Source organism: Lutra lutra, chromosome 4, assembly GCF_902655055.1.
Source record: "Lutra lutra chromosome 4, mLutLut1.2, whole genome shotgun sequence".
In the NCBI taxonomy this organism is placed as follows: domain Eukaryota; kingdom Metazoa; phylum Chordata; class Mammalia; order Carnivora; family Mustelidae; genus Lutra; species Lutra lutra.
In genome coordinates this window covers 107,588,120-107,615,259 of record NC_062281.1, presented here as the reverse complement: position 1 = coordinate 107,615,259, position 27,140 = coordinate 107,588,120, and the positions used below count along the sequence as shown (strand labels likewise).

Below are 27,140 nucleotides of genomic sequence, written 5' to 3'. Positions count from 1 at the left end.
TGCTGAAGACACATCTGGTATAGGACCATTAACAAAATATCCAACGATCTCTTACAACTCAACAATAAGACAAACCTAATGAAAAATGGGCCAAAGACTTTAACAGATACCTCACCAAAAAAGTGATGCAGGTGTCATATAAGCATATGAAAAGATGCTCTGTGTCATATGACATTAGAGAAATGCAAATTAAAACAAGGATACCACTATGTACTGAGTAGAATGACCAAACTCTGGAACACTGACGACACCAAATGCCGGTGAGGCTGTGGAGCAATGGGAATTCTGGTAGGATGCAAAATGGTAAGTCACTCTGAAAGACATTGTAGTAGTTTTTTGGAACACTAAATGTACTTTTACCATATGATCCAGCAATCATTGCCCTGGATATTCTTATCCATAGGAGTTGTTTTATTTATAATTGCTCAAACTTGACATCAACTAAAATGTCCTTCAGTGTAGGTAGGTGGATAAATAATGTCCATAGGTTTGTCCTTTCCAGAATATCATATAACTGGAATCATATAGTATGTAGCTTTTTTGGATTCACTATTTTTCAGTTAACTGTAGGCATTTGAGTTTCCACTGTGTCTTTTTGGTTAATTTTGAGAGTTCTTTCTAGTGTTGTAGTTTTAGTTCAGTGGCTATCTTCGTGCTTCAAATAATTATGTCCAGATATTACTTATTATTATTTATATATTTATTGATTTTGTTTTAGTTATCTTTGGCTATCCAATATCTTGAAAAACATTTTTAGAGTCCATTAGATCATGTTAACATCTAGAGTTGTCAACCTTATTAAGGTTCCCAAATAATTGTGTGAAATTTTTTGGAGTTTTCTAAAATTATTATTTTTTAACATTTGTTTAATCTAATTGAAAACATAAATGTAGCAACACAGTTGTTGAAATTTATATTTTTCTAAATGTGGCAGATTTATCTGCCTTTGAATTTATTTTCTCATTGTATTATGTCCAGCATTGTCAAATACTAAATTTATATATAAATATACATGTTAAAAATTATATATATACATTTCATATATATGATAAAATTATATCTGTAATTTCAATTAAAGAGAAAGACTGAAAAATAACTAACTGAAAAATATATGCAGACAATCAAAAATCAAAGAAAGGTAGAATTAGACAAATCACCAAGTAGATAATTTTTAGATAACAAATCCAGTGAATGATCGATCTGGATATTCTGCTTTTTACTCTTAAATATTGTGTGTAGTTGACCAGCTTCCCTTTGTCTTTACTAGAAAGCATTATGACTGCACATTATTTGTCTACATTGGTTTCTAGACAGCAAAACTTCTAGTGCTATATGTGGGAAAGACTGGAGGGAAGAAATGTGGACTCAGGGAGCACAAAATTATACTGTTCTCATAAAGACATAGGTTTATGAGTACATTTATGAAAATATCTTCCAGAATGGAATTAATAAGAAAACATGATTATATTCTACTTATAAGAAGGTATCTGTTGAAGAAGAAGGTTGTAGACATGATCAAAAGGTAATTTTGATTAGTATCACTGTAGTACCTAATTTCTATGCTCCTGGATCCTTGGCAGCACTAGCAAGCCAACATAGACGAACTGAACACTCTTTTAACATTGTGTCACTGAGAAAAAATGAAAACTGGTTAACTGAAACCGCATTGTTAGATGAAATAAGGAAGTTCAGAGAAATGGTTATTCGACTAATGGACCATTCAGTAAATTAGTACAAATTGACCAGTTACTGAAGTGGCAAGAATGAACTTGCATTGATGGAAACTGGTCTAATAATCCCATAAACATAAACTCTTGGCACTTAAGTGGAAAGGAATTCATAGGGATGCAGAGGAGTACCACAAAATGAGATAGCCAATAAAAAGATATTGCTGTTATAAACTGCTATTCACCTAAAAGGAAGACGTGAAATATATAAACCACATCCCACAAACTGAAAGACCTACAAAAAGATATGACAGATTTTAAAAGAGCTCAATAAGAAACTCATAGATAAAGCTGTCAAAGTTTTTCCAAGGATTCACAAGATTTAAACAACATAATGAATAAAATTAGCCTAAAATATATTTTAGAACGTTTCATCCAAATAATAATATACATTGAACATTGATACAACCAAGCCAGGAAATAGACTATAAAATAAGACATAGTTAAAAAACATATTCTCTGACTCAAAATGGAATAAGAAAATATTAAAGTCTAAATATCTCATGGATTAATAGAAAATTAGACTGGACACCGAAATATCTAGCAAAGAAGGCCAGGAGAGGCATTATATAATATATAAACTTGTATATTACAACATAACAGAGCTTAAAAGAAATTTTATAATTACATTTAATCCATTAATTTAAAAAATAATATTTAAAATGAGCTCAGTTTTTAAATAACAAAATAATTAGTATTAAAGTCATATAAAATAAAAACAGTAAAAAATATTGAAATAGAATAGAATAGAGTCCAAAAATGTCAAAAGATGATTTTAGGAAACATCAGTAGATAGTTCTATAAGCAAAAGTGATAAAAAATAAATGGAGAAGCAAAACTGAACAAGATTGTGAGTAATATACCCACATTTCAGGCTAAGGATTAACATCTACAATTAAAAAAAAAACAACTAATAAAAGTTGTAAGAAAAATCTATAACTCAAACAAAAAAAATGAGCAAAGGAAAAAGTAGAAAATGTATATGTGGAATAAAAACCTTTTGAAAATAGGGCCTAGCGGAAATTGTTTGTGGGAGGGTAAATTTTTTGGAAAACCACCTTACCACCTTAAAGTGCTATTTTGCAGCTGTGGAAAAACACATATACACTAATTCAAATTACGAATATATGCTAGAGACATTTGACAGATTTAAATAGGGAAACATAAGTTTGCTCATTTCAGTTTTTTGTAATCATAAAACTTTGAAAAAGAATCTAAATATCCATTAGTATGAGAATGGTTAAATAAAATTTGGATATTCTTTTATTCATTCTGGGTAGTTTGCAAAGCTAATTTGTTCATTCTGGACAGTTTTCAAAGTGAATAGTGTTACTTGAAAAGTTAAGTTGTGAGAAAATACCATTTATGAAAATGTAATTAAAAATCAGATATGTTTCTTCATAGACATATGTAAATAGTTAAATGGCTTCATACATTCAAATTCATGATGGTGACTTTTAGGATGGATACATAAAAGAATAGGATTATGAACACTGTATAACAATTTTTTTTATAAAAATAATCTGTATGGTATGATTCATCCTTTATAACATTCTGTAAAAGGCAAAACTATGTAGACAGGAAAGATCATTGATTGCCAGGGATGAAAAGACAAAGCACAGAGGATTTTCAACACTGTGGAAATAATCCGTTTGACACTGTATGTAACCTATGTAAACTCTGCCTTGGGGTGATAATGACGTGTCTGCGTAGGTTCACGTCTCTACCTTCCTGTCAGTTGTACTGTGTACCTGAAACTGATCTTGAAAAAATGAAGTTCTTAAAAACACCTGAGAAATAAGAAAATCTGAAAAACTAGCTAGGATGATGTAAGGTTTGGTTTATAATTTTGAATAGGCATGATTGATTTGACTGAAGTAGAAAGTGAATCAGCCGATGACTTCTGGTATTGACCATTACATGGATCCAGCCTTACAAGGAGAAAAACTCTTGAGGATCTTGCTGGCAATCCTATACAAGGATTACTAAGCTTGCTGCCTGAGGTGTTGTCTCTCCCCAGATAATAGGAGAGATCCGCACAGGAGCATTAGGCCTCATTTAGCAGATTCTGCAAGGGACTGTTGATTCCAGCACTTGCCCAGTTGGGTAGGGCCTCTTTCCCTCACATCCACATTCTTAGCCAGATGATGAGCTTATGGATATGAATTTGTAGTCATGGAACTAATCAGAGGAGATCAACCTGAAATAAATAGCCATGTCTGAGACTTAAATGACAGTCCTGAGCTGGGATACACTTACTCTGATACTCGCATTACAAAAGAAGATTTTTATAATGAGTACTTAGTGTTTCTGATAATGGCTATTGCTGGTGTGTGTGTGTTTACCCGTTTTGTTTATAGGTGAACTACAGGTTGTGTCCAAGAAAAGGAGTGATTGCACCTTTATTGGTGCCTGTTTTCTATCAGCCTGTTGAAGCAGCCTCTGCTTTAAATTTGTATTCCCCTGCAAGTGGTGGTTGGTGTGCTATTTCATCGTATACAAACAAACCAAAATCAAACCAAACAAACAAAAAGTTCTAACATAAATAAAGTTAAAAGATGAAGATACCTGGGTGGTTTTCTTGATGTTTTATGGTTTTTAAGTAGTTTGCTAATAAATATGCCCATCTCCAGTGGGACCCTAAACAGGGGAGGGGGGTTGGGGAGACAGAAAACCACAGTACAGGATGGCAGAGATTATGGTAAGAAGTAGAGCCAGAAGAAATTTCATGGTTTACTTTCTTCTCTTAACTGATACACTACTCTACTGTCAATGCAGTAGATATAAATAATAATTTTGATAATTTGCTATTTTAATACAGGTAATTTCATGTTTTTCTCTACCTCTGTGCATGTCCAATTACTGCATTACCATGAACTTCCCTGTTAAAAACCAATTACCTTCTTTTTGCTTCATATAACATTCTTCATTTGCCCTTTTAATTATTTTAATGGTTCTATAGAGTAATGCAATTATAAGGAAAATGAATAGTTTAAAATCTGAAGTTTGTCATTGGAAAACTAGCATGAGACACATAACAAGAGAATTCTCAGTAGGAGATCAGATGAACTGAGGGAGGCTTCTGCTTAGCTGACAATATTTAGGTTGTTGCCTGTTTTGTAATTTAAATTCCTTCCTCAGCTCTCTAAAGGAGAGTAATTTAGATGTATCATTTAAACTTCTACTGTCACATTGTCGTCCCAAAATTATTCAAGCTGATGTAAAAAATTACTCCCAGGCTATTCTTAACCTGATATTTTATCAAATAAAGGGATATATGGATTGTTCTAGGGAGCATTTAAATAATAAATGAAAAGAATTCCAGATGCATACATTGTCCTTTAAAGTTAGAAAGGTTTCCTTCCTCAGAGGAGCAACTAAGATACCAGGCCTTCTCCATGTTGACTTATTGGTGTCACCAAAAGGAACTAAATTGTTGTACAAATACAAAGAAAATAGACACATAGTCCTCGTGTGAATTATTCATGCTCAGTAGATGTTATCACACAGTTTCCGTTGAAAAATAAAAAACGTATAGAGATATAGACACACACACTCTTATGCTCACCCACATTAACAAACATTTTGTACCTTTAAAATATTTCATCATAAGACAAATAGGAATAATTAGAGTTTAGAAATTAGGAATCTTATGAAGGACCAGTCTGGCTCCCACTGGTAAGTGTAGGTACTTGAAATAAAAGTAATTTGTGCGCTCACCTAATACACCAGTTAGCTCAGCAATTGATAGTTTCTGTAAGGTTTTCTCTCTTGTGCTTATTTCTTCCTTCTCCTCCTTTAACATAGAACGGTTAGTTAATTAATAATAAGGTCCAAAATAAACAGCTTCTATCAATTTTTTAAAATATTTATTATTAAGTTATTACCTCTCATTTTACTTCCTCAGAAAACATTTATTTCCAAGAAACTTTGGAAAAGATAACAGCAATTTTCATCAGACTAACACAGCTCATGAGACCTGGTGATTAAATTCTACTTGCCTTTTTTTTTTTTTAAAGACATCAACTAAATTATATGTTATATTCATCATCAATTTCTTCAGAGATATCAGGTATCTTTGCAAACAATTAGGGCTTTGAAATAACTGTACATAGATTAGAATCTCAGTTCCCTCAATTTCTCTCCCCATGATCATTTCCAATAATTTCTGCCTTTAATTTCTTCAACTACATTTTAGAGTAAAAAAAAAGTCTTTTTCTGTTTATAATCTCATATTTTTAATTGAGGTATAATTGACGTATAACAGTATGTTAGTTTCAGATCCACAACATAATGATTCAATATTTAAATACATTGCAAAACAATCATCACAATAAGTCTAGTTTACATCCATCACACATAGTTTCAAATGTTTTTTCTTATGATGAGAACTTTTGAGATCTACTCTATTAGCACTTTTTCACTATGCAATACAGTATTATTAACTATAGTCACCATGCTTACATTTCTTCCCCATGACAACGGGAAGCTTGTACTTTTTGACCCCTTTCACACATTTTCTCCCAGTCTTCATCCCCACCTTTGGCAACCACTAATCTGTTCTCTGTATCTAAGTCTGGCTTTGTTCTGTTTTGTTTGTTTCCATGTATCAATGAGATCATATGGTATTTGTCTTTCTCCATCTGACTTATTAGACTTAGAATAAGGCCCTCAAGGTCCATTTGTGTTGTTGCAAATGGTAAGATTTCATTCTTTTTAAGGACTGAATAGTATGTGTATATACATACTATTTTCTTTATCCACCCATCCATCAGTGGACACTTCGGTTAAATATCTTGGCTGTAATAAATAATGATGCAATGAACATAGGAGTGCATATATCTCTTTAAATTGGTGTTTTCGTTTTCTTTGTATAAATACCCAGAAGCGAATTGCTGGTATCAGCAGCGGAATCAGCAGTGGAATCAGACGATGGTTCTGTCTGTAAGTTTTTAAGGAATCTCTGTGCTGTTTTCCAGAGCAGCTGCACAGTTTATAGTCCCACCAACAGTGCACAAGTGATTCTTTTTCCTCCACATCCTTTCTTGCGTTTTGACTGTAACTATCCTAACATGTGTGAGGTGATATCTCATTGTGGTTCTGACTTACATTTCCCTGATGATGAGTGATGTTGAGTATCTTTTTATGTATCTGTTGACCATCTAGATGTCTTCCTTGGAAAAATGTCTATTCAGATCTTCTGCCCATTTTTTAATGGATTTGTATTTTTTTGGTTATTGAGTTATAGGAGTTTTTTATATATTTTAGATGTTAACCCACTAGCAGATATATGCTTTGCAAATACTTTCTCCCATTCAGTAAGTTGCCTTTCATCTTGTTGATGGTTTTCTTTGTTGTGCAGAAGTTTTTTTAGTTTATTGAAGGCCACTTGTTTATTTTTGCTTTGTTTCTCTTGCCCTTGGAGTCAGATCAGAAAACATCACTAAGACTGATGTGAAGAAGATTACCAATTGTGTTTTCTTCTAAAAGTTTTATGATTTCAGGTTTAACATTCAAGTTTAATCCATTTTGAGTTGATTTTTGTGTATGGAATAAGATAGTGGCCCACTTTAACTTTGTGTTGCTGTCCAGTTTTCTGAACACCATTTGTTGAAGAGACTGTCCTTTCCTCATTGTATATTCTCGGCTCCTTTGTCATACATTAATCAGCCATATGTGTTAATTATATAAGAAGTCTTAAAACATTAAGATTATGTGTTAATTACTAATAACAAATAATTATTAATCACCTGGTGAAAATAAGCACTCACTCGAAACAGTATATAATACCATTACTGCTATCTTTCTGTTATGTTCATTTCAATCATTTTACCCCATTAGTAAAGAGCTACTTGTTTGCTTTTTTCATGGATGATTTCCTCAATACTTATAACTTTGTATCCATATAATATTACAATTGCATTACTTCTTTTGCTTTTAAAAAATGATATATCCAGGGTGCCTGAGTGACTCAGTTGGTTAAGCATCTGCCTTCGGCTCAGGCTTAGGTCATGATTCTGGCATCCTAGAGATTGAGCCCCACATCTGACTCCTTGCTCAGCAAGGAGTCTGCTTCTCCCTCTGCCTCTCACTCTACCCATGTTCTTGCTCACTTTCTCTGTCTCTCTCTCAAATAAATAAATAAAGTCTTTAAAAAAAGAAAAAACCGGGGCGCCTGAGTGGCTCAGTGGGTTAAGCCACTGCCTTCGGCTCAGGTCATGATCCTGGGTCCTGGGTTCGAGCCCCGCATCGAGCTTTCTGCTCAGCAGGGAGCCTGCTTCCTCCTCTCTCTCTGCCTGCCTCTCTGCTTACTTGTGATTTCTCTCTGTCAAATAAATAAATAAATAAATCTTTGAAAAAAAAAAAAAAAGAAAAAAGAAAAAACCTGGGCGCCTGGGTGGCTCAGTGGTTTAAGCCGCTGCCTTCGGCTCAGGTCATGATCTCAGGGTCTTGGGATCGAGTCCCACATCGGGCTCTCTGCTCAGCAGGGAGCCTGCTTCCCTCCGTCTCTCTGTCTACTTGTGATCTCTCTCTGTCAAATAAATAAATAAAATCTTTAAAAAAAAAAAAAAACCTGGAAAAAAAAAAAGAAAAGGAAAAGAAAACAACTAAGATTCCCGCTTTGCCTGAAATATGATTCACTAGCTCATCTACCTGGTTCATTGAAATAATGTTAATATGTGATTACATATGCTGTCATCTCTTTTCTAGATACTTGGAATCTTCTGTTAAAATAGAGACGTTCTGGGTCATTTAAGTGCAAGGAATTTGGGGGGTTACTTCTTCGGAGCATATATTTAAATTTCCGTATGTGTAATACAAGTCCTAACTAGTTATTTTTTAAATGTCCCATATTGCTGAAGAAAATATTTCTTATTCCTAAATAATATCCCATATTGCTGGAAAAAATACAGAAGCAGCTGGCTGATGAGGTTCATATATCCCACAAATACCTTCCATCTCTACGGTTGATGATTCAAATGGGACATAAAGATGTTAGTACATATGTGTCACCACTAGACTGTTTTAAATTTTGCCTCAAAATCTATCTCATGGGCTCTATTTACATATTGACTGTTTGTTTGTTAATGCCCCAAGTTGTCCCTGAAAAGTTGAGTCTAATGTGTGTCAGGAAGAAACACACTTTAAAACACTACTACTTTTCCTTTAAAAGAGTTAATAATGCAACTGATTATTTGAACTAGGAAGATTGTCGGATGGTATTGGATAATAAATATTCAGGATTAAATTCAGAAATTAACCTTAAGTAGACTCAATCCAATTTTATTCTTCTTAAATTGTTATAGTGTATGAAAACTTGATACTGGTCAGTGTTAAAATATTGGTTGCTATAAATATATCTGTAAGAAAATATATCTACTTCTCAATCTTATAAAATGCAAGAAGTACTTGATAGATTTGACGTCCTCATCACTGAATAGTACTGGGACTCAAGAGTCCCTTACATATTATATTCCTACATCAACATTAGGCTTATGAGAGCATTTAAATTATATCATACCAGTCTTTTATCTACTAAATAACTTTTGGCTGGGAAGGTGTGTTTTTTGTATTACAGTTGTGGAATTGTGAAATTCGTATGTATGTGTGGGTTTTGTTTATCCATATTTTTCTCTATAATTTGACTACATTTTAGCTAATGTGTATTTATGACTCTTTTAAAATATTACTTGTATACTCTTTTCTTAGTACAAATTTTCCCACTTAATAATTTTGACTTGGGTTTATTTTTTTAATATAGGTCTTGAAACACAAGAATTTTGGAAGGGAGGGGATTGCTCTTTTGCAGGTGCCTCTCCTTCTATCCATTTTATTCTGTGAAGTTGTACTTAGTTTCTATTTCTTAACACAGGACATAATTTCAAGGGAAGCTTTCTCATTTTTAACAGATCCGCTTAATGTGTGACTATAGTGATTATGGAGATTGGCAGTTATTATCACCTTTAATTATACTTTTTATTTGTGATGTTTTTGTTACTTTTTTTCAATATCTTGATTTTGCAGAATTAACAAAGTCCTTTTCATATACATTTTTCTTTAATGATTTATAGAATATATACTTTATTCTTCCCATAGCACAGTCAACATTTTAGCAAAAATATGTTAATCTCTAATTAAAATTGATCAGAATCTTTGACTTCTTGTAGAATAAGAAAGAAATCAAAATGGAATGATTTCTCTTTGAACTTCCCTCTTCCTTTGCTATGTTGTTTTTATCTATACTTTCAACTCCAGTTTGTTTTGAATAGGAAATTTGCATTTGTATTACTTAATGTTTACTGTAAATTATCATTCATTATCATCTTCTGATTTGCCGCATGAATTTCTTTGTTTGCCATAGCTGCTCTCCCTTTTTTATTTCCAGATTAATTTTTCTACTGAATTAAATTTTCAAACTAATGAATGAGTAGTCCTTTCACTGAGAGTCTGTAGGGAGTAAATTTCTGTATCATTTGCACTCATGTTGACAGTGTGTCCTTCCACTCAGATAACAGTAGAGAGTAACCACGTTCCAATTAAATGTTGTTTTCCACTTAACTTTGAAGCTATGACTCCAATGTTTATTGATCCATTCCTGTTTATAAAACATCTCTATCAATTTGATTGTCATACTTTTGCAGATCTGTCTTTTCTCTTTGATTGATTTTCATATTTGTCTTTGTATTTAAGGTTCTACAATTTCAGTATGGCTTGGCTATGTGGTGGTTTTTCTAAAATTTACTTAACTTGCTATTATAACTTGGTAATGCTTTTAGCCAAGGAATTCAAACATCATATGGTGCTAGAAAATATTCAATCATAATATTCCTTCATCTTCACATAGTCTCCAAATATTCCTTTCCCTTCTTCTCAGTATCCCCTCCCTTTACTTCCTTTAGCTCTGTCGCAGAGCTATTCATTCTAACCACAGTATCTCTGCAACTATTTGTTATATTTTCCATTTATATCTCTACATGCTTCATCTCAGGCTATTTATATTTATTCTCCAATTTACTAATTCTTTTTTTGGCTGTGTTGTATCTACTATGTGTTCTGTTCATCAGTTGTTTATGGGTGAATTTTTATTTAAATAGGTGGATGTCACCATTTCCCAAGTTTTTTTTTTATACTTTTTATTTCTTATTCATGTATTTTTCTTTTATTGTATAATGAATAACCAAAACTTACCAGCTGAAAACAACATACTTATTTTTTTTACAGTTTCATAAGCCAAGAGTCCAGGCATGGCTTAGCTGGACTCTGCTCCTGTCTTAAAAGGCAGTAGCCAAGGTATTGGCCAACCTGTATTTTCTTCTGGTGACTTGTCTGGAGAAGAATATTCTTCCAAGTTCATTTAGGTTATTGTTGGGATTCATTTCATTGTGACTCTGTAAGTGAGGGTCCTGGATTCTCCTTACTGACATTGGCTTAAGGCCAGCGACCATCAGATTCTGAAGGCTACCATAGTTCCCTGCCATGTGGTCCTCCCACAGACCTTCTTGCCACATGGAAGCTTGCTTCTTCAGGGCCATCAGGAGAATCTATCTCTCAGTGGCTAAGAGTCTTATATAACAAATACAGTCATGGGAGTGACATCCCATTATCTTTGTCAGATTCCACCTGCACTCCAGTGAAAGGGAGTGTACTAAAGTGTGACTCACTGGTTGCGAACTACAATGTGCTCACCACATTATTTAAAACAGCCCCTTATTCATTTTCATTTTAATATCTTTTAAAATATTATATATTCATTATTATTATATTTTAATATCTTTTAAAATATTTTTATTTTAATATCTTTTAAAATATAATAATAATGATTATATAACCATGAATCTAGCCTAGTCTGTATTCATCTTTATCCCAGCATAGTCATACTATTTTTTTACTGAGGAAAGGACCTGTAAAAAATGACAAGAACTCATAGCAACCATAAATACTGTCTCACTGGACACTTTAACTTTTATAGAAAAAAGAAAATGTTCCTTAGTACTTATATATCTGTTTAGTTGAACTGTTTTAGAACTCTGTTCACTTGCTTGGTCAAAGTTTCTATCATCATTTAAGAAAATCCAGATCTGACTTCCTGTCTCTCATTGGGCTTATTTTAATCCCTTTGCTTGTGTATACCTATGTAGACTGACCCTTATTCTCTACTCTCTAGTGTCACTGGCTTTATCCTTCTGTCCATGTCCCTATTCATTGCTTCTCAGAGTCATTATGGTACTTACTGTCTCTCTGTCTTTTTCTTGTAAGTGTGGCTGTGTGTTTTACAGTACGTTTTTTATCTCTTTTACCTAGCATTTCTTTGAATTAAGAGAAAACATGGGTAGCTATGCTATAGGCAGCTATGAGAAATAAAAAGAAAGAATGGCTCTAAAATGAAGGGATAGGCAAAATCATTATTATTGAGTATTTCTTTTTTATTCTGATATTCAACATTACTAAATCCACTTTGTTGGGCTTCTCAGGTGATGTCTGGACAAACTACGACCATTTCAAGTAACTGTAAATCCATCACAGCTTCTAAGATGTTTTGAAGAAATCCTCTTGCAATTCAGTCTTGCTAAAAGACTGATGTTGCCAGTAGCATTAGAACGAGAATGTGGGAATCATTTCAGACCCTCTGGCCATGGCCGTAATATTGTTATGTAAGATGGAACAGTGTATTCATTAATGGTCTGCTCTATAATCTTGAGTAGTGAATGAATTGGAAGGTCCATCATCCGCTATCTATAGAGGTGGCCATGTATTTAACAATGGCTGCTAGATAAGTAGGCAATCTGTAATTTTGCTATCTGAGCAGGCAGAGGTTACTAACATAGAGTGAGTATCAGAGAGAAAGAAAAGATGGGATGATAAAAGTTGTATCTTCATTACAAATTTGCTGTAACTGAGAGGAACCCCTTAGCAACTGCAGCAAATATTCAGAAGACCTAATGTTGTCAGCAAAAGAAAATAAGATTGTTTCAGCCTTTCTGCCCCGAGGCTGCTCTTTGGTTCATAGGAGCACAACACCATTCCCCTGAGATGCATGATAACATCCACTGGTGATGAAGGATCCATAAAAATGCATTCTTGATAGTAAGCAACACCAGGTTAAAGTTGCCTGGGTGTGTTTGTGCAAATATATTGGACTCCAGTTTGTACATCTTGGTTTAAATAAGAGGAATCTAGTCTACAATCAGAACAAATTTTATTAGTTACATTAGATATCATTATCAAAATATTCCTATTTATTCAATAAAAGAGAAACATTTCTATGCTGAAAAATAATAGATGCAGAAGGTTGTACATAATTTTTGTTTTTGTTAATAAAGGGAAATGATAAAGATTGCCTTTCATTATAATATTTCAAAATAGGGGCACCTGGGTGGCTTAGTTGGTTAAAGCCTCTGCCTTCGGCTCGGGTCATGGTCTCAGGGTCCTGGGATCGAGCCCCGCGTCAGGCTCTCTGCTCGACAGGGAGCCTGCTTCCCCCTTTCTCTCTCTGCCTGCCTCTCTGCCTACTTGTGATCTCTGTTTGTCAAATAAATAAATAAAATCTTTAAAAAAAAAAAAAGAATATTTCAAAATACAGTTGACAAAATGGTTTTAAATGTTTTATTCAATAGTATATACCCAAATTGCAATTCCTTAAAAGTTTTATACTTGGGTTTTAACCAATATATGTTGAAAACTTTAATTGTCCTAGGAAACAAAGAATTAACTTTCCTCATCTTTTCTGTCTTGGCTGGTGAATGGTACTTTTCTTTCTAGCTAATGACCTAGCTAACCTAGGAATAAGTTTTAACACTAGCTGGGGGAAAAAAAAAAAGGTTTACTTTCAAAAACATAGGGGTAATAGCCATTTTTAGCGTAAAATATTTCTCCTAATGATGCTTTTCTGTCATGGGACTCTCTAATGAGAGATGCATTCTTTGACAATAATCGTGGAATGGAAGAGATTAATTCATTATGCAAAAATTAGCATTACTCCTATAGCAGCACTCCACCACTTATGTCTAAGTTCAAAATATCCTATCACAAGTCAAAATATCCTATTTCCATCTATCTACCCTTAACAGAACTTAAAAGGCAGGAAAGACAAATAGTTTTGTGTATTTACAATGCATTAATTAGTTATTAAAGAAAATGTTCTATTTTTTGTACCCCAGAAATTTTTGTATTTCAGAGCAATAGAGCATAATGAGATTTGGGATGAATGAAGAATATGTTTCTTTTGCATCATGAGAGAAAGGTTTTTGTTAGAGGAAGTACAAAGATCTCAAACTGCTCCTCTAAAATTATCTTTGCTTGCACAGTCTTTGAATGTACATTTCTCAGATTTTCAATATATTAACATGTTTCACAGACAAAAGAGTTCAGTATCATAATTTCATTGTATTTTGTTTTCCTGAAATTGAATGAAGCAGTGATTGTTAATTTTTTCATACATGTTTTTTTATTTCAATCCAAACTATTTTTTAGAGACCTAGTCATTCATTATTTGTTTCTTCTCTCCTCTTCCTTCTTCTTTTTTAAAGATGTATTTATTTATTTTAGAGAAAGCATGAGTAGGAGGGACAGAGGGAGAGGGAGACAAAATCTCAAGCAGAATTATCACTGAGCTTAGAACCCAATGAGGGGTTCAATCTCATGACCCTAAAATCACCACCCGAGCCAAAACCGAGTCAGATGCTATGCCACCCAGGTGCCCCTTCTTCTTCTCCTTCTTCTTCTTCCTCCTCATCCTTCTTCTTTTTATTATTATTATTATTATTATTATTATTATTATTATACTGCTACCTGTAGGAGAGTTAGAATGTTGAGTGTGCTTACTCACTACCATGCCTTATATTTGTAGAAAATCAAGCATAAGAATGAAAGGGAATGACAGATAATGCATTTATTCTTCTCTTTTTTTAGTAAAAAAAAAAAAAAATTAGAAGTAAAGAAAACAATAACATGACTAAAAGAATAAATAACAATTTTTAAAACTCTTGGAACCAATGAATCCTAACAATTTTGTTTTATTTGCTTTATATTTTCCATTAAAAGTACAAAAGAGTACAGATAAAGTGGAAATGTTTCATTTTCTTTTCTCTCTCTCTAGATTTGTCTTCCCTTAGGACCAACTATTTAGGTGGTAAATCCTTTATGTTAAATGTTTGAAAATGTCTGTATTTAGCTTCATTTTATTAGCTGAGTCTTATTTCTTACTGATTAATAATCTGTTACTATAATTTGTTTGCTGTTTTCTTCCCAGCTTCCAAGATTTTTCTCTTTATTCTTTTTTAAAGATTTGTTTATTTATTTTACACAGAGAGAGAGACAGACAGAGAGTGTGAGCAAGTGGGGGGGAGGGGTAGAGGGAGAGAGAGTCCTCAAACAGACTTCCTGCTGAATGTGGAGCCCAGCGTGGGGCTTGATCCTAGCACCCCAAGATCATGACCTGAGCCAAAATAAGAATTGACTGCTTAACCCACTGAGCCACCCAGGCACGCCTTTCTCTTTATTCTTTGTTATTTTTCTGTGATATAACTGTGTGTAAAGAAAAAAAAAGTCTGTCTTGCTTGGTATTTGGTGTGCTGTCCATCTGAAGAAGACAAATGAAGAAACTATGTGTTTCTTGTCAGTTTTGGAAAAAAAGCTCAGCTCTGATTGTCCCCGATATTCCCTATATTTCCTTCTCTTCACTCTTGCTATGTTCCCCATGTATGGGTGATGGAACTTCTCAGCTGAGCTGTATCTCTGAACTATTCTGTTATGTATGTTTATTTATCTGCTTGTGGGTTGCTTAAGGTATATCTCAGTTTTGGAGATTTTTTTTTAAAGTAATTATGTTGTGAGCATGTATACATAGATAGATATATAGATATAAATAGATATAGATATATGGTATATTTATTTTAGGATTTTTATTTATTTATTTGACACAGAGAGACAGCAAGAGAGGAAGCACAGCAAGGGGAGTGGGAAAGGGAGAAGCAGGCTTCCTGCTGAGTAGGGAGCGCAACATGGGACTCAATCCCAGGACCCTGGGATCATGACCCCAGCCGAAGGCAGACACCCAGGTGCCCTGAGATATCTATAAATTTCAATCTCTACACATACTCATATGCACAGACACCATCCAGTTTCATTCTCCTTCATACAATAGTTTTTTATTAAGATCTGACTCTATTTGTTTCATCATTTCCTATAACTTATGAACATTATCTTTGTGTGTGCACGTGTGTGTGTGTACATACACATGCCACCTAGATTGTGAGTTTGAGCCCCAGGGTTAGTGTAGAGATTATAAAAGAAAGAAAGAAAGTGAGAGAGAGAGAGAGAGAGGAAGGAAGGAAGGAAGGAAGGAAGGAAGGAAGGAAGGAAGGAAGGAAAGAAAACATTTTTTTAAATGTGGGGATGTTTTCCCCAAGTGAAATTTGGAAATATTATGTGAGATAGTTTCATTTAAATCTTGATAATTCTATTTCCCATTACATCTTTGATGTATTCTGAAATCCAGTGGAAAAATTATAATAAATATTGTGCTTTGTGCTCATGGTATCTTAATGGAAGTCAGTAAAACATGATGATTAAGACCAAAGTTCCAAGTAAAACTTCCCAGATTCCCTTTGGTTTTGCATGCCATGAGGCAATTCACTAGGTATTTTTCTGCCCTCGATTCCCCAGTTGAAAAGCAAGGATATTATTTTCCAAGGGTTAACGAGCCTATACATATAAAAGGTAATTACAAGAGCTCCTGTCACATAGTACATAGTAAGCACTCAGTAAATTTCCACTCTTGTTAACATAGGGTTAATATTTATAGTTCTAGCTTATGGTGGTTTGGACACTATTACCACAGTTTGGATAGTTGGTAGGAGTATTTTCTTTCTTTCTTTTTTTTTTTAAGATTTTATTTATTTATTTGACAGAGAGAGATCACAAGTAGACGGAGAGGCAGGCAGAGAGAGAGAGAGGGAAGCAGGCTCCCTGCTGAGCAGAGGGCCCGATGCGGGACTTGATCCCAGGACCCTGAGATCATGACCTGAGCTGAAGGCAGCAGCTTAACCCACTGAGCCACCCAGGTGCCCCAGTAGGAGTATTTTCAAGAGCCAGTAAATTTGTTTTTTCTGAATTAATGAAAGCATTAAGACAAGTTACATTTTTTTCATATTTCTCTTTAAAAAAATAAAATAAAGTTCAGAGTTTTCACTGTAATACTCAAACTGTTTAAACCATTCAACCAATGACTACAGTCATATACAGGAAAAGGATATATAACATAGCAAACCTAAGTTAAGTACATTCTACCAATACATAATAACTAATATCAAGCAAGATTTTTCCCTAACTACAATTAATTTTGCACATATCTTAAAATCCTGGTTTACACCAAAGACTAAAAACTTCCTGTCCTTACCTTTTTATTCTTTATTTGTAAATGACTCCTCTCATTACTTCCTACATGAAGCCAATGGATCTTTGGGACTATGCATTTTAACCTACCCCAGAGCCATCCCATCATCAAAGTCTTTAAGTAGCAACTTTCCAAAATAATTTAGCTAGGGTTCTAATTTTGTCTAACTTGATGATTTATCTTCCAAAGCCAAGTATAGTGTATGTCTTCTTTATGATTTAACTGTATTCAGACCTTGCTTCTGGTCTCTGTCCTTGTTCATATGGTTAAATATAGAAAGGTAGAATAATGTGACCTCATGATTCCTTTTAAGTTTCTTTTATATTAATCAGGAAGGCTTTTGGCAACATGTCCTGGATGTATTTATTCTTAAGTGCCTTCTGTATACATGGCACTGTTCTAAGCCCTAAGGATCTCATATGAAAAACATGGTTTATATTCTAGTGGGTGTGGTGGGCATAAACAAATGCATCAATGCCCAAATAATAATGTTATGTGGTGATCTGTTTAAATTGTGAGAAATGTGACATTACTATACAGTGAGGGAAATGTTGGGGTTTTGTTCAGTTTCTTATATTTATGTTATTAATGGAAAATTTAGCATTTTACAGATTGGCATTGTGTAAATGGAAAAAGCTGCACCTTAAATTTCACATATTAATATCTAAGTACTTGTTACTAAATTTCTTTGTTACTAATGTCTATGTAGAAATTATTGTAAAAATTCTGTAAAAGGTTGGGCAAGAAGGCTAAATAAAATTTATGCCGCACATTTAAATAAATGTGTTGAAGAAATGACTACATAATAGTTTATCTGCAAATTCCTTCTAAGAGACCTACCAGAAAATCTTAAAGCCAGGTACAATAATGGTAATTATGTAACATTTTTCTTGCTAGATCTAGAGTTATTTAATTTATTTATATTGTAAAACGTTCTTATTCAGTATATTCACCATTGACTCATCATTCAAACTCTGCATGTGATTACAGATTAGGATATGACCTGCATTTTACAGTACTGATCACCTTTTTCTGACAAGTATTAGTCAGGTAGGATTTCGTGATACCCAAGTCATCAGAAACTTTTACCAGTTCCTTCTCAAAACTTTAATAATATACATAAATGACCTTAGTTTTTTCTCTCCTTACCCAGCTGTCAGTTCAAAATGCCTGAAGCTGAAATAATATTCTTTGCCTGGAGCAACCTCATGCCACCTGCCCCAGCTTGAACCACCTGCACTTCCTTCATCTCCCACTCTTCCACAGATTATATCATATTGTATTTGATTTTTTAGGTTGAATTTAAACTCCTGGTTAAGGTCATTCCTCCTTTTCTTAGATTTTTATTTCCTTTGCCTTTCTTCTTTTTTTAATATGTAGAAGCTACTAGTTAAAATTTGCAAAGATTTTTTTCTTCTCTGCCTTCTCATCACGATTCTCCTTAATGAAGAATTATTTAATGACTTCTAAGACTGATGTGCTGTGGATTATCCATTATTCCCTGTAGGAGAATAAGCCCCACATAGCTCAGTTACCTTTAATTTTAAAGCTATTATAGACCCACTGAAATAAAGTCAATAATATGTCCCTGACAGATAAGACATCTTAATGTCGTTTTTGTCAGCTGACTTAGTTATTAAATTTAATATCTTATAGGTGACTCATAAAGTATTATCTACATTAAAATAACTTAGTAAAGGGGCACCAGGCTGGCTCAGTCATTAAGTGTCTGCCTTCAACTCAGGTCATGATCCCAGGGTCCCGAGATTGAGCCCCACATCGGGCTCCCTGCTCTGGGCAAAGCCTACTTCCCCCTCTCCCACTCCCCCTGCTTGTGTTCCCTTTCTTGCTCTGTGTCTCTCTCTGTCAAATAAATAAATAAAATCTTAAAAAAAAAAAAACAACTTAGTAAAATAAGTCAAGCTCTAAATGATGGCATTACATCACTACTTTTAAATAATAAAAATGACAGTGTTAATTTATTGAGAAAAGATTCTCAGTATTATTAGGGGAATTATAGGAGTTATGTTGTGTCACTTCCATTACAAAATTTTAATTTGCAGAGGGACTGACCAAGAAACAAGGAAGCCTGTTAAATGTCAAAATGGGTAAAATAAGTAGTTAGACTCATACATACTAGGTCCTCTCATCTACCTTTGTAGTAACTCAAGCTACTTTTTTTCAAGACCCCATCAGCCCCCATAGACTAAAAAAAAGACACATGTCTGTATTCTGATAATGCAAAGTTGGAGGACTTTTTTTAAAATATACTCTAAATATATATAGAAATATAAAGCATTTCTCATTAAAAGGTCACTTTATTCTTTACCCATACTAATTAAAGGAATATCAGTATAATTTATTTGTAATTACACATATGTGACTTATCCACTTGATTAATTGCCAAAAAATACCATTTTTTTTAAAAATCCAAATCAATTTTTGTCTAATACTATCTAGGTGGATTCTCCCCAACATCTCATCAGTGTTTTCTAAATGAGCAGTTTAAGCAAATTCTAAAAAATTGCCTAAGAAATTACTGCTAGGTTCACCTATGTCTCTTATGCAAGTCTTACAGTTTCAATAATTGAGCATCTATCTGTGCAAGGTATGTGCCAAACATGGGCCAAACATTCCCAAAATTGGGAAAGACAAGGTCCCTCATAGATCTATTTAATAAATGATCAAGGAAATATAAATCTAAAAGAAGTAAAGAATGGCTTTTATGTGTGTGTTTATTTATTTATTTTTTTAATATATTTATTTATTTGACAGCAGGAGGGATTACAATTAGGAAGAGAGGCAGACAGAGAGAGGAGGAAAGCAGGCTCCCTGCTGGGCAGGAAGCCCGATATGGGGCTTGATCCCAGGACCCTGAGATCATGACCTGAGCTGAAGGCAGAGGCTTAACCCACTGAGCCACCCAGGTGCCCCTTATGTGTGTGTTTAAATTCAACCTAAAATTTATAAAGAACTGGTGGTATAATCCACAGAAGCATTGAGAAAAGGAAGAAAGTGTTGATTCAAGTTGAGGCAAATATCAGATGGTTTCTATAGCCAAGGATTAGAAAGAAAACTTTTCCTGCATGGATTTATTTATTCAACACATGTTTATTGAGTATGTCTGAGTACCAAACACAATTCCTGATACAAACCTATTAACATTTCTTCTAATCATGGAAACTATACTGGAAGTGAGGAAAAGCAATGAGTAGGCAAATAATATATGCTAGAAGACAATAAGTGCTATTTTAAAAAAGCAGGCGAGGGAATATAATAAAGTAGTAAGGAGGAGAGTAGTGATCTGTTGCACTAAAATGTTTGGACCAGGGTGGACATCACTGAAGGTCAGATTTAAGTCAAGTTACAAAGAAGAGTTAGTTAGCCATCCAATATCTATGGAAAGAGCATTTAAGGCAGAAAGAACAACCAAAGGAAAAAAAGGTTCTAAGTTCCAAGTAGACCTAGTGTGTTCAAAGATTGGAACTAGTGATAGAAAGACAATGCTGGACCTTATAGGTCTTGATAATCATTGCAAAGATGTTGGCTTTTACTCTGAAGAAAATAAGGAAGTACTGTAGAATTTCAGGCTTAGGGGTGACATGATCTATGTTAAGTTTATCATCTGTGTTGAGGATCAATGTACAGGTGTATATGTAAATGCAGGTGGATGAGATTAGAAATAAAGAAACATATTATAAGACTTTTTCAGTCCTCCAATTAAGTGGTGAGGATGGCTTAGCTCTGGTGGTAGCAATGGAAGTGGGAGAAATTATTGGAATTTGAGAAAGGTAGAGCTAACAGAATTTCCTAGCAAATTAAATATGGTACATGAATAGATTAACCATATAAATTATTGTCAAAACTGAGACTACTGTGAGAAAGAGGATACTAAAATAATCAGTAAATATATATTATAACTATATGTTAATTATATAATGATTATTGGATTTTAATTAATTGAATTCTTATATTTCCCAAATAAGATATTTGCATTAGTCTTCTGTTATGTAAAAATTACTACAAATTTAGCCACTTAAAACAGTACATACAAATGTGTTAGCTCGCATTTAGGATAGGAGTTTGGGTATAGATTAATTGGGTCCTCTACTTAGCATCTCACTAGGCTGATATCAAAGTTTATAAGGGTCACTGTCTCATCTGAGGTTTGGTATCCTCTTCCAAGCTTACTGGTTGGGGGCAGAGTTCAGTTCCTCATGGCAGACTGAAGTCCTACTTTCTTGAGGACTCTAAACTGGGGGACACTTTCAGCAACTTGATTTGCCCTCAAGTCCTAACCATGTGGCCCACTCCTAACATGGCAGCTAAATTAGTTCAAGTCAGCAAGAGAATCTCTCTCTAGTCCACTATAATTGAATTCCTTTTGAAACATGTTTTTATGGTTGTTGTTTTTTTTAATTTGAGTGTAGCTGACACAATGTTATGTTAGTTTCAGGCTTACAACATACTGATTCAGCAAGTTTACACATTATGATATGCCTACCAAAAGTGTAGCTCCCTCTGTCACCATACACTATTATAATACCATTAACTATGTTGCTTATGCTCTGCCTTTTATTCTTGTAACTTATTCATTCCCTAACTGGAAGCCTGTGTTTCCCACTCCCCTTCACCCATTTTGTCCACCTCCTACCCCTGTCAATTATCAGTTTATTCTCAACTACCAGTATTTATAGGTCTGATTCTGCTTTTTGTTTATTTATTCCTTTTTTTTTTTTTTTAGTTACACACGTGAGTGAAATCATATGGTATTTATCTTTCTCAGTCTGACTTACTTCACTTAGCATAATACCCTCTAGGACCATTCATGTTGCTGCAAATGGAACAATATCATCTTTTTTATGAGTATGTAATACATATGAATATATTAATATGTATGTATATATACCACAACTTCTTTATCCATTTGTGTATCAGTGGACTCTTTGGTTGCTTCCATATGTTGGTTATTGTAAATATTACTGCAGTAAACATGGGTGTGCATATATCTTTTCAAATTAGTGTTTTCATTTTCTTTGGGTAAATATCCAGTAGTGAAATTACCAGATCATAAGGAGTTTCTATTTTTAATTTTTTGAAGAATAGCTGTACTGTTTTCCACAGTGGCTGCAACAATTTACCTTTCCATCAACAGTGCATGAGGGTTCCTCTTTCTCCACATCCTCACCAACACTTACTTCTCATATTTTTCATTTTAGCCATCATTACAATAGAATGCTGTGTAACCTCATATAACGCCAGAAGCGATTATCCTGTCATATTCTCAACCTCCTTCTCATACTCTACATGATGGAATTATCCAGGAGGCATTTTACAGGGGCAAACACCTTGGCAGGAATCCCAGATATCTTTCTACCACAATTCACTTTTCAAAAGAGTTTTATTATTTTAATTTTTATAAAAGTTCTAGCAGTTTTCTTCACTATTACATTCAATGGTGAGTAAATCATTGTTGGTGTACCTGGTTAGATCAGAGCAGTTTATGTTAAGTAAAGGATATTCTTAATTTTCTGACAATAGTTGAAAAAACAGATTTACATGGTTGCAAAGGTTTCCAGGTAGGTATGTTTGATAGTGTGACTCTGTGAAAGTTATAGAACTAACAATTAATGAGAATTGGTTAGACCAAGAGGGGATCTTGCTTAGTGAGGGTTGATTGTATTTGAGCTAAATTTAATGGAACAACTAGTATTTGAATGATGGAACATACTGGCAGTCAATTCTATCTCAAAGCCAAATTCCACTCCTAATTTTCTCCTACGATCTAAGCCAGACCCAGAAAAGAATCGCAAGGTCTAAACACAATAATGGTGAGATCATTCTAAAGATCAAAGTTACCTTAACAAGTGGCAAAAATTTGCCTCACATAAAAAGCTACTGTGCTGTGTTCTTTCATGGAAGACACAGTGGCATCCCATAGTTATTTTGAAGGATTTTAGGAATATAGGGACATGCGATCCTCACATTTTCAATTAGATTTGTAATAGGCATCATTTCTTCTCAGTCGTGGCAGAGAAAGAGCCCTTCACCACCCCCACAAAACTCACAGGTCCAGTAAGGAAATTCCACAGTTGTACTTCAAAATTAGCAAATAAACATAGGAACTTGACACATCTCGGTGATTATTGATTATAAGGGAGTAAATAAGTAGGTATCTGGAGAAATATGTTATCAATGAAGCTGTTAAGAAAGATGAGTGGGAAAAGAAAGGGTAATTTATTAGCACCATTTTGTCAGTAAATTCTACACTTATAAATATGAAAATATAATAACAAGCTAATATATAACGTAATGTAGGGTGAATTCGGAATTTTAATTCCTACTTAAAGTTTAATCTTGCTCAAATAGAGAAAAATAGGATGATAATAAACAGGGAATCATCGTAATTGTACATGCAAAGATCAAAATGTCAATGTACTGGTTTTCCAAAATGCCATTAAAAAGGATAATATTCCAAGTTAAACCTATCCTATTTCATTTGTTTTCCTTAAGGTCATACATTGCCGAATGGCATGAGAATCCATTTCTACTGTCCTGTTGACAGTGATTACGCAGGCTGCTGTAAGATATCAAAGGAAACAAAGAACAGAGGGAAGATCACAAGACTTTGAATTAGAAGACTTAGGTTTAAGTGAAAGTACTGGTTCAATCCAATCATTTAATTTCCAGGAGGTGTTTTCTTCATTTGCAAAATGGACATTATAGAACTTATCCTGTGAACTTCAGTTTAAAATCATATCAAAATGAGATTATGTGAATGCCAATTATTTGAAAACTTTAAGAAATTTAAATAAGATATTTTTGTGACATTTTTTACAATGTATTCTTTTTTTTTTTTTTTAAGAAGACTGTGTGGTTTGGTTTTTGGTTTGTTTTGTTTTGTTTTAATTTTTAGAGAGAAAAAGAGTGTGGGGTGGGGCACAATCAGAGAGGAGGGGCAGAGGGATAAACAGACTCCCTGCTGAGCAGGGAGCCTGATGAGGGACTCGAACCCAGGGCCATTGGGATCATGACTGAGCCAAAGGCAGATGCTTAACCAGTTGAGGCACCCAGGCGCCCTTAAAGTCTATTCCTATTGAAAAAATGTTATGGTTAAATATATTGTTTGTGAAATACCAGAAAAGAAATACTATCCAATTCCCATACCAACAGTAATCCTAACTTAGTTTTCTTAGTATGATACTGACACCCACAAAGGCATTAATAAAACTTATACTTGCTCACTAGTTCTAAATACCTCTTATAAAATATTTGAAGGGGGATTTTCCAAGTTTCAAAAGATTTATGAGATCTCACCTATTGCCAAATAGGTGAAAAATTAAGGGGAAACATTTTCACTTATTGCAAATGTGATCTCGAATTTTACAGTTTGATCAGAATGATTTATTCACTATAAATTGAGAACATAGATCATAGCTAAATTTCAGCATTTTAATTCTAATTCTCCATGTGAATTTTAATTGAAACATAAATTATATTAATTTATTATTTATTAATTGATATCAAATTCACAAGGTTTAGAAATTATGTTATATGGTTAATTAAGAAGTGTGTCTTTTTTTCTGATTCATTTCTTTTCTTTTAATATGAGAGAGAGAAAGAGAGCATGCAAGGGTTGGCAGGAAGGGGAAGGAGAGGGAGAAAGAAATCTTAAATGGGCCTCACACCCAGTGTGGAGCCCAACACAGGGCTCTGTCTCATGACCCTGAAATCATGACCTGAGGTGAAAGCAAGAGTCGGACACTTAACTGACTAAGCCACCCAAACCCCCCTGATTCATTTCTTAGTAAACTTTATTTTCAAAGCACTTTTAAGTTTACAGAAAAATTAAAGATATAGTTTGAGAGCTTCCACATATCTCACAATATTTCATCTATAATCAATATGTTATGTCAATATAGTACCTTTGTCACAAACAAAGAATTACTATACCTAAAGTCATACTATATTTAGATTTCCTCTATCTGTCTGTCTGTCTATCTATCTATCTACCTACCTTTCATCATCGCTTATGTCCTTTTTTGGTTCTGGGATCCAATCCCGGATATCATATTAATTACATTTAGTCCTGTTTCCTTAGGCTCTTCTTTTACGAAGATTACCTTGAGAGCTGAGGACCACTGACAAGATATTTTGTGGAATATCTCTCTATTGGAATTTGTCGTTTTTTTTTTTTTTTTTTTTCCTTCATAATTAGAATGAAGTTATGGTTTGGGGGCAGGAAAACCACAGAAGTAAAGTGAGAGTCCCATCATCTCATATTAAGGGTACATTATGTGCATGATTTATCACGATTTAGCACTGTTCATATTAAGTTTGATCATCTGGCTGAAGCAGTATTTTTCAGTTTTCTCCACTGTAAAATTACAGTTTTTCCTCCTTTCCATAATGCATTCTTTGAAAAGAAGTCACTATGCATGCCCCAGGGAGTAGGAAGTTACAGTCTACCACCTTGAGTGTGGGGTTTCTACACAAATTATCGAAATTCTTTGCATGGGAGATTTGTCATTTCTCCTCTGTTGATTTTATTTTTTTTATTAATTTATTATCAGTATAGACTTATAGAAATTTATTTTAGGTTTTGTATTATAATCCAGCACTACCTTATATTTTTGAGTTTGAATTACTTCAGCTTTGGCTAATGGGAACTTGTCCAGTTGGCTCCTAGGTGTCCCCCATCATTGTGTGTGTGTGTGTGTGTGTGTGTGTCTGTGTCTGTGTGTGTGTGTGTCTGTGTGTGAGTATGTGTATTTAAGAACTTCCTTACTTTCTGGCATTATGAGATGCTCCAGGCTAATAGTGTGCATTTCCTTTTATTCTTTTTCTTTTTCTTTTTTTTAAATAGTGTGTATTTTCTGTCTCAGTTCTGGAATCAACCAGGTAAGGAGCTCAGGCTTCTTTTATTAAAGAATAACATTAGAGACCAGAATTTGGGCCCAAGTGTACTTACTGCTTCTGAAGTATCTTTGCACATTGGCACTGTGAGCTGACAGAGAAAGGAAATATATATGAGTATAGTAAATTGTGGCTATAAACATATCTATAAATATTTCTGTATGTAGCCATCTATCTTAAAGTAAGCATTAGTTCATACTAATGTCTCCAATCTGACTTATTACCACATGGCTCACTCTAGCCTTACCCACCTTGATTATCTGTAACCTTCCACTCCAACAGTGAGAAACCTATTTCCCATCATCTGACATCCTGTTACTTAACAGTTCAATAAATCTGAGGTAGAAATTATTAAAATGGGACTTTCAGAAATAAGTTTGGACATATTAAATCATATAAAGCTATACCTGCTGGCTCAGTGGAACCCTCAAAAATTCAGAATTTGTTTTGGACATAAGACAACTTAGAACAGCACTGTTCGATTGTTACACAATGTGAGCCACATATATAATTCAGGATTTTGTTGTAGACACATTAAAAAAGTAAAAAGAAACAAGTGAAAAACAATGTATATAATAAAATAACAATATATAGTACATATAAAGATATATAAAATATATAGTGGTTTTAGAATTGTCAGTCCTTACTCTGTGAATAACAACTTTATCAAATTAAAATACTCATGTATGGTTTCTTTTGCCTTTATTCTTACGGAATCCACTCATTTCCAGTATATATTCCTCCATTTTTTTCACTGAGGTTATTTCATACACATGCAAAAGTTACATTATTATGTCAAAATGTAAATTTCATCTTGGAATTTCTTAGTTCCTCAATGATTATTTATTTGACTACATTGAGGCTGATTCTTAGTGCTGAAAATTTCTATGTGTTTTGACAAAAGGACTCTGTCATGTGTTCACCACTGCAGTTTCATCCGGAATAGTTTCACTTAAGACAATTAAAAATCCCCTGTGTTTTACCTATTAACTCGCCACCTTAAAGTCTCATCAACAACTGACCTGCTTATTATTTCTATAGTTTTTCCTTTTCCAAAGTGTTATATAAATGTAATTACAAAGTATGTTGTCTTTTCACACTGG

The 27,140-nt window shown here is 33.9% G+C and overlaps 1 long non-coding RNA gene across 1 annotated transcript in view; it reads left to right on the top strand.

Moving 5' to 3' along the window:
* Positions 1-23,867, top strand: part of LOC125096789 (uncharacterized) — a 79,407-nt gene extending 55,540 nt beyond the window's left edge. Inside the window, exon 3 of the long non-coding RNA XR_007126393.1 lies at positions 23,635-23,867. This is a non-coding gene — a long non-coding RNA (uncharacterized LOC125096789). The remainder of the gene's footprint in view (positions 1-23,634) is intronic.
* The last annotated feature ends 3,273 nt before the right edge of the window (positions 23,868-27,140 follow it).